The sequence below is a fragment of the Protopterus annectens genome, chromosome 2.part2 (genome assembly GCF_019279795.1).
Source record: "Protopterus annectens isolate FY-2018-M chromosome 2.part2, PAN1.0, whole genome shotgun sequence".
NCBI classification, from domain to species: domain Eukaryota; kingdom Metazoa; phylum Chordata; order Ceratodontiformes; family Protopteridae; genus Protopterus; species Protopterus annectens.
Window position 1 is genome coordinate 384,164,150 of NC_056730.1, and position 7,723 is coordinate 384,171,872.

Below are 7,723 nucleotides of genomic sequence, written 5' to 3' on the forward strand. Positions count from 1 at the left end.
CCATGATGGGAATAACAGAAAGAAATACAAAAACCAATCCACTTAGAAATAGTTTGTTTTGACACAGGTTTTCCCTGAGAACCCAAAGCAAAAGAAACAAACAACTGCTGAGACTGCCTGAACCCCTTGGTCCTGCTCAAATAATAACGCAACTGCCTGTGAATGTCCAAAGTATGCAAAATCTTCTCCCCTTTATTTTGGGGGTTTGCATAGAAAGTAGGCAAATGAATAGTTTGGTTCAAGGCCACACTAGAAACCACTTTAGGCATAAAGGAAGGATTAGTAAAGATACCCTATCCTTATGGAAAATCAGGAAAGGTTCCACTGCCATAAGGGCCTGTAATTCAGAAACCCTTCTTGCCGAGGTAATGGCCAACAAAAAAGCAGTCTTCCATGATAAGTACTTTAACTCGGCAGTAGCTGCAGGCTCAAAAGGTTGTAGAGTAAGTTTTTCCAACACAAAATTGAGATCCCAAGCAGGAGTAGGAGCTCTACGTGGGTGTCTTATGTTCTTTGCCCCTCTAAGAAATTGCTTAAACAAAGGATGAGAAAATAAAGGAGGGTCACAGTCATAGTGAGCAGAAATGGCTGCAGCATGAACCTTTATCGAGGAGAAAGACAAACCCTTGTCCAATAACTCAGTAAGATATTGAAGAGAAACACTTAAATCAGGCTTGGAAACATCAAAGTCCTTTGCTTTGCTCCAAATAAAAAATCTCCTCCATTTATCAGCTTAAACTTTCCTTGTACTAGGCCTTCTGGCCTCCAAAATAACATTCAAAACTTGTTGTGGAAGCTGAGACCCTCCAGGGTCTAAAACAGAATATGCCAGGCTGTTAGATGCAGAGACTGAATCTTGACATTGAGGAAGTGATTGCCCTCCTGAGACAAAAGATGCGGAATCAAAGGCAGAGGCCATGGAGGCTCCCGTACTAAACTCCTCAGTAGTGGGTACCAGTGCTGTCGAGGCCAATCCGGCGCTATCAGAATCATGGATGGCTAGTCTTTTCTGGCCTTCAAGAGTACCTTGGGAATGAGAGGCAGAGGTGGAAAGGTGTAGACATGAAGATTGCTCCAACTGAATGATAGAGCATCCACCTTCCAAGCTGTGGAATGAAACATTTTTGTGCAAAACTTTGGCAACTGGTAATTTAGTGGAGAAGCGAACAGATCTATGTCTGGAGTCCCCCATAACACTGTCAACTTTAGAAATACATGAGGATCCAGTTTCCACTCGTGAGGATCCACTATTTGTCTGCTCAACACATCTGCTAAGGAGTTCTGTGCTCCTGGTAGAAACCTTGCCTGAAGATTGAGGTGTAAACTGAGAGCAGTCTCCCACAAAATCATCGCTTGCCTGCAAAGAGGAATGGGTTCCCCTTGCTTGTTGATGTACCACATGACAGTAGTGTTGTCTGTTTGAATCAACACCTGCCCTGGGAGAAGTAAATCCTTGAAAGCCATTAATGCAAATTGGACTGCTAACATCTCCTTCAAGTTGATATGCAAATGTTGAAGTCTGACAGGCCACGTGTCTTGCACCCATTTTCCATTGAGGTGTGCTCCCCAAGCCTTGTCCGAGGCATCTGTCGTTAGAATCTGACTCGCCTCTGGTCGGGTCACAGATAGTCCCTTGTTTAGGTGACATTCCTGAGCCCACCACAAAAATTCCTTCTGAATGCAAGGTATTATCTGAATGACAGTGTCCAGATCTTGGCAGTGTTGTGTCCATACATTCTTGAGATACCATTGAAGCTTCCTCATATGCAGTTTGGCATTGGGAAGCACCAGAATACAAGATGCCATGAACCCCAAGGCTTGAAGGACTGTCCTTGCAGTCAGCCTGGACTGTAGAGACATTTGATGGAAATAAAGAGAAAGGCTTCTTTGTTTGTCCGGGGTCAAAAGCCATCTGGGAAGCTGTATTCAGTCTCACACCCAGAAAGCACATGGCCAGAGAGGGGACTAGCCAGGACTGTGTTTCGCTCACAGAATACCCTAGGCATCTTAACACTACCATCACATACTGAAGATGATGAAGAAGTTCGTCCTTGTCTTGTGCAATAATCAGGCAATCGTCCAAATAAGGATAAATCTGTATTCCTCTTAACCTGAAAAAGGCTATCACTGGAGCCAGAACCTTTGTGAACACTCTGGGCGCAGTAGATAAGCCAAAGGGCAATGCAGAGAACTGATAATGTAAATTTCCAGCCCGAAAACGCAAGTACCTCCTGCAACTGGGCCAGATAGGAACATGAAGATAAGCCTCTTTGAGATCCAGAGTAACCATCCAGTGATCTTTTCCCAACAGAGGTAAAAGCTGTTGTAACGTCAGCATTTTGAACTTTGGAATGTCCAGATAAGTGTTGAGGATAGATAAATCCAAAATTGGTCTCCACGTGTTCCCTTTCTTTGGTACTAGAAACAGGCGAGAGTAAAATCCTAGGCCCACTTCTGACAGAGGAACTGGCTGTATAGCTCCTATTTGAAGAAGTAAAGAAATCTGCTTGTGAGCCTCTATCCTTTGCCAAGGAGGAACGTCTGGCATGCCTTTGAAAGGAGGCAATGTATGGAAATAGAACTTGTAGCCTCGGTTTATAATGTCCAATACCCATTTGTCCTGGGTGACTAAAAGCCAGTTTTGCTTGAAAAGTGCTAACTTTCCTCCCAAAGGAGCTGCCAGGCAAGAAGAATCTGGCAGCTGAAGATGCAGGTCATTGGGCCTGTTTACGAAAGGACTGGCCCCTGCCCTCACCTGCAGATAGTGCAGGCGAACTCCAAGTTCTAGGCCTGAATGTACTGTGAGCTCTGCCCCTGCCACGTCTAGATCTACCCCTAGACTGAGAATCAGAAGAAGGGTACGTCCACCCCTTAGCAGGCCAATTTCTACTAAACTTTGGCGGTTGCACCTGCAAAAAATCTTTAACAGTCTGCATAGACTTAGCCTTGTCTTCCATTTTCTTCAAAACCGACTCTACAGGGGGACCAAACAAAACTTCAGACTGTAAAGGGGCATCCAGAATTCTAGTCTTAACATGCTCGGACAAATTCTGATCCTTAAGCCAGGCATGCCTACGAAGAACTGAACCAGTGGCAGCCACCCTAGAAGAGGCCTGTACAGCATCAAAACCACATTGCAAAGAATGCTTATCCACCTGTTCAGAGACATGTACTAAATCCTGCAATTCTTTACACTCTATACCCTCTGCCAAAGCATCCACTTTAGATTTTAGTTGAGAAAGGAGAAAATTCTGATACTTCAACATATGAAACTGGCAATTTAAAGCCCTCATTGCTAAAGTAGAAGAGGTATACACCTTCTTACCCCATCTATCCAAAGCTCTAGCTTCCTTATCTAGAGGAACCGCATTCTTCACAACAGAGGCTCTAACACCCTTAGGCCCCTGACTAATAGTTTCTGGGTCCGCCCTAGGACTCTTATACAGATATTTATGAGCCTCAGGCACCCTGTAATATCTGTCCGTTTAATGGTTTAGGAGGCAAAGAATCTGGATTAAGGGAAGCCTCCGAGAAAACATCTTGAACAACATCCAAAACAGGAGGAATAGCCAAGGGTCTATGCTGTGGTAAAAACAAGAATTCCCTAAGCCTCTTCCGTGAATCAGAGAAATCCTGTCCTTCCCACTTAAAATGCTCCCTCATGGAATGCAGAGTTTCTGAAAATGAAAAATCCTCTGGAGGAGAAGCAGAAGGAGTGGAATCCTCTGCATCAGAATCAGAATAAGGATGAAAATCTAGAATATCTTCAGCAGAAGACTCTGAGTCATCTGAGGCCTGATCCAAACTTTCCAACTCCGGCTCCACCCTAGGCCTCTTATCAGGAGGGGGCATAGAACCTCTAATTAAAGTAATCAAATCTTCTGCCATATTAAGCATGTGCTTTTTAGGCACAGACCCTGAAGTACCTGAAGGGACACCAGAGAAAGGCAAAACAGACCTGCCCTTAGAAGAAGCCTTAGAAATAGAAGCAGAAGGCCTAACCACCTTAGGCATAGAAGGGAGAACAGTAACTTGAGAGGCCCCTTCAGCCTGACCTGATTCCTGGGAGGCCACATCCAGCAAAATCAAAGTTTCCCCCTGAGACTCAACAGAAACTTCAGCCGGATCCACCTGCTCTACTGTAGCTTCTGCAGGACCGCGAATCAACCTGTCTAGGTTTCAAGGATTTGTCTTCTTCTTCTTGGAAGCTGGCGGCCGGAGGGTCGACGGCATACTATAATTACACCACTTACCAAAGACTAACCTAGCACAATCTAACCTCCTTTTTATAGTGCGCTTATTAAACCTAGCACAAATGACACACCCGACTACGTCGTGGTCGCCGTGGTCCGTCCCAAACAAGGAATGCAAAGAGAGTGATAATCCCTATGCGGTATCTGTTTCCCACAAGAAATACAATTATTCACTTTTTCTGACATCCGGTAAATAACTGAGGCAAGAAAAACAAAATATTCCCCAACGGGTACTTAGCCCAACTTGGTTTCGGTCTGAAACTCGAATTGAAAATTTCAGAGCGCCCGAGCGGCACTTACCGCGCTGCTTCTGCATCGGACCATGCGGCAAAAAAGACTGAGGATATGACGTCGGTCATGCGCTTTTATACCCTGACGCTCTGATGTCAGTTCTGAGCACCTATGATCGACGTCAGCCTAATACTTTGGTATTCGGGCCGACCGAGGACAGCGGACTACCCATATGTAAGGACTGCAGCAATGTGAGATGAAGAACATCATGCAGTTTCTTCCTATTCCTATCATGTACTAAAGAGGTGCAGAGATGTTGGTATATCAACCAGGAGCCTCAAACTACATCAGGCCTCCACCACCCTGCAGTGTCAGCAATCGATCTAACTGGTGTGGGAATAGAACCCAAAGCCTTCTGCATCAGAAGCAAGAGCGTGAACTGTAGCACCACTGACACTGTAAATTATTTCAGTAATAAAAAAAAAATCCCAGTTAATTATTTTCTGTATACTAGTATTTAAATTTGTTTTACAAAAATCCACAGCTTCTGATAAAGCACTCCCCCGGATTCTCTAATCTTCTGTGCAGGACTAGCTTAGTCCTGCACAGAAGCACCCGTATAGGAGCAGGACAGCAGCGCCATGCAAATTAATGAAGGCGCGCTGCCCGAGCTCCCAGGCTTACACAGAGATTGTACGAGTGCAGGGGGCATGACTGAGAGCAGAGCTCTCAAAATAAACACACCCCTGCAATGTAGAACAGTAGAAAGTGGTAAGAAATGAGCGAGATCGCTCACAGGTGTCTGCATATCCCCACCAACAGTTCCCCATGTGTACAACAGTAACAGTACATAAAAAGTAAATGAAGAAACCCTTGTATTTATTTATTTTTTTATAAATCAGAGTACAGCTAACCGTAGGTGCGTGGGTGTGCCCATCGCTTAGCTACAGTTAAAGCAGCTGAAGAGGATAACAAGGAAGATATATGCAAATTAAGCAGCACAGTAGTAGTGTAGTGGGCAGAGCATCCGCCTAACGAGCATGCATTCCCAGTTCGAGTCCCACTGCAGCACAGTGTATTTTACGTGGTAAAGCACATTATAACCAATATTTTTGTTGCAAAACCCACTAAATAACACATATTTATGAACTAGAGTACTGAAGGAAATGCACATGTGAAGTATCAGTGTCATAATGAATAAGGCACTAGAAGCAGGCTGAAGCACAACTAAGCAGTAGTAAGCACATGTAAGCACTTGTACGTGTGTTTATGTGCGTTTGCATGGGAGTAATTACTGCCTACACAGATTAAGCAATGCAGAAGCTAACTGAGTATAAGAAACTGTAACCGTAAGTTAGCAGTGCTTAGCTCCACCCAAACCTGCGAACACCCACTTACAACTGCTTTAAAGTGCCTTATCCAATGGCCCGTGTTCTGCCCAGCAACAAAATAAACAGCTTGTGCAAGTCTCAAACCCAGGACCCTGTACACTACAATCACAGTAGTTAACCACTAAGCCATCATAGCAGTACATAAGATTGAGGTTTCAACAAACAAATCCTCACCACAGGAATATCAAACAGAACATGTGAAAATGTGAAATGAATCTATGTAAGGTGTGATGTTGTATAACCTGCTACATAACATAAGTATGTGAACTGGAGTACTGCAGTAAGGCCAGATGTGAGGTGTTATTGTAATAAAGTGTTGATGTCCCCAGGACCCCATACAGTGTACGTACACATGAATCACAGATACCAGACACAGATATAACATGTAACAAATAATAAATCAATGTCAGAAGGAAAATATAATGCTAATTAAATATTAAGCAATGCTAAGCATTGCACAGCTCAGCTTACATGGTGTAAGCAATGTATAGGCCATCTAACTCAATCTGCCCAGTGATATGCCCCTTTAAGCAATGCCAACATCAGGTAAGCAGGTGTGCCCATAGCTTAGCCTTTTCAAAACCATCCAATCATTGGAAAGTGCAGGAAATCGGGCGTATTTAAACCCCACAGGTGCCAATAATTCCCATAACTGGTTGCAGCTCCCTACTGTAGGCAGAATGGCTGGAGTTGGGGAAGGCACTCGATTTAGAGCGCAGAGCTTGTGCACCCAGGAGTCCAGATTCATGGTATGGCTCCTGGTAAAACATCATGAGAAGAGACTACTGCAGGGCCAGTACCAGGGCTCTCAGTATAAAGTGGAGGCCTAGGACAGTCTCACCCATGACTTCACCAGTGCCACTGGTATCCCCCCGGACTGGTGAGAAGGTCAGGCATCACCATGTTGACCTGAAGCGGCGGAGGGGTGATCTCTTGACGCGGTGGATCTAAGAAGCAAGGCAAATGGCTGATGCCCCAGCACCGATTAAGTACCCAATCTACTACGTAGATAATGATTGCCTGGCTTGTGTATGCTATGGATAGGTAACGGCTAAATATCACTGTATTTCTCTGACAGCTGCAGATGAGCGGGCTGCGAACCAGTCAAGCCCATGCTGCTACGCTACAAGGGCTGCGTTGTGAGGCAGGTTAGTAATAATCTTGCATGTACTGTAATAAGAAATAAATATAACAGTTCTAGAAAGTGTTGTACTAGTATAAAAATGTATTGTGTATGGGATGTACTGAATAAACCAGACAATATGGCAGGACGACTGTCATATTGGTTGTGTGTAAATAAAGGTGTAATATCTTGTGAATAAAAGTATAACCCCTGGAGTGCTTGTGTACATTCTGCTTTCATATGTTGTTGTAGTGTTGCATTCTATAAATAGTACTGTTGTAATAAGCAGTGTTACCCACACTGTTTAACACATTTAAAATGTGTAGGATGTTCAGTATAACAATGTTGGAAGTCCCAAGAGATCAGTCATAGAGAACAACTGAGGGAGGCTTAAACAGAAACCACTGGAATGCTTCACACCAATTCCCTGATAGCACAGTGTACTGTGATGTCAACTGTACTATTTTTACCACACACAGCAGGGGTTTGAATCCCAGGAGTGGTAGTAAGTTGTATGCATAATCATACCCCACAATGTACAGATTTTGCGAGAATGTTCATATAGAAAGCTGTGTGCATAATTAGACCCAACAACTGTACAGACTTTGCTAGAATGTTCAGATAGTACGCTGTAAGCATAATCATAACCATCAACTGTACAGACTATGGCAGAATGTTCAGGTAGTCAGCTGTATGCATAGTCATACCCCTCAACTGTTCTGATC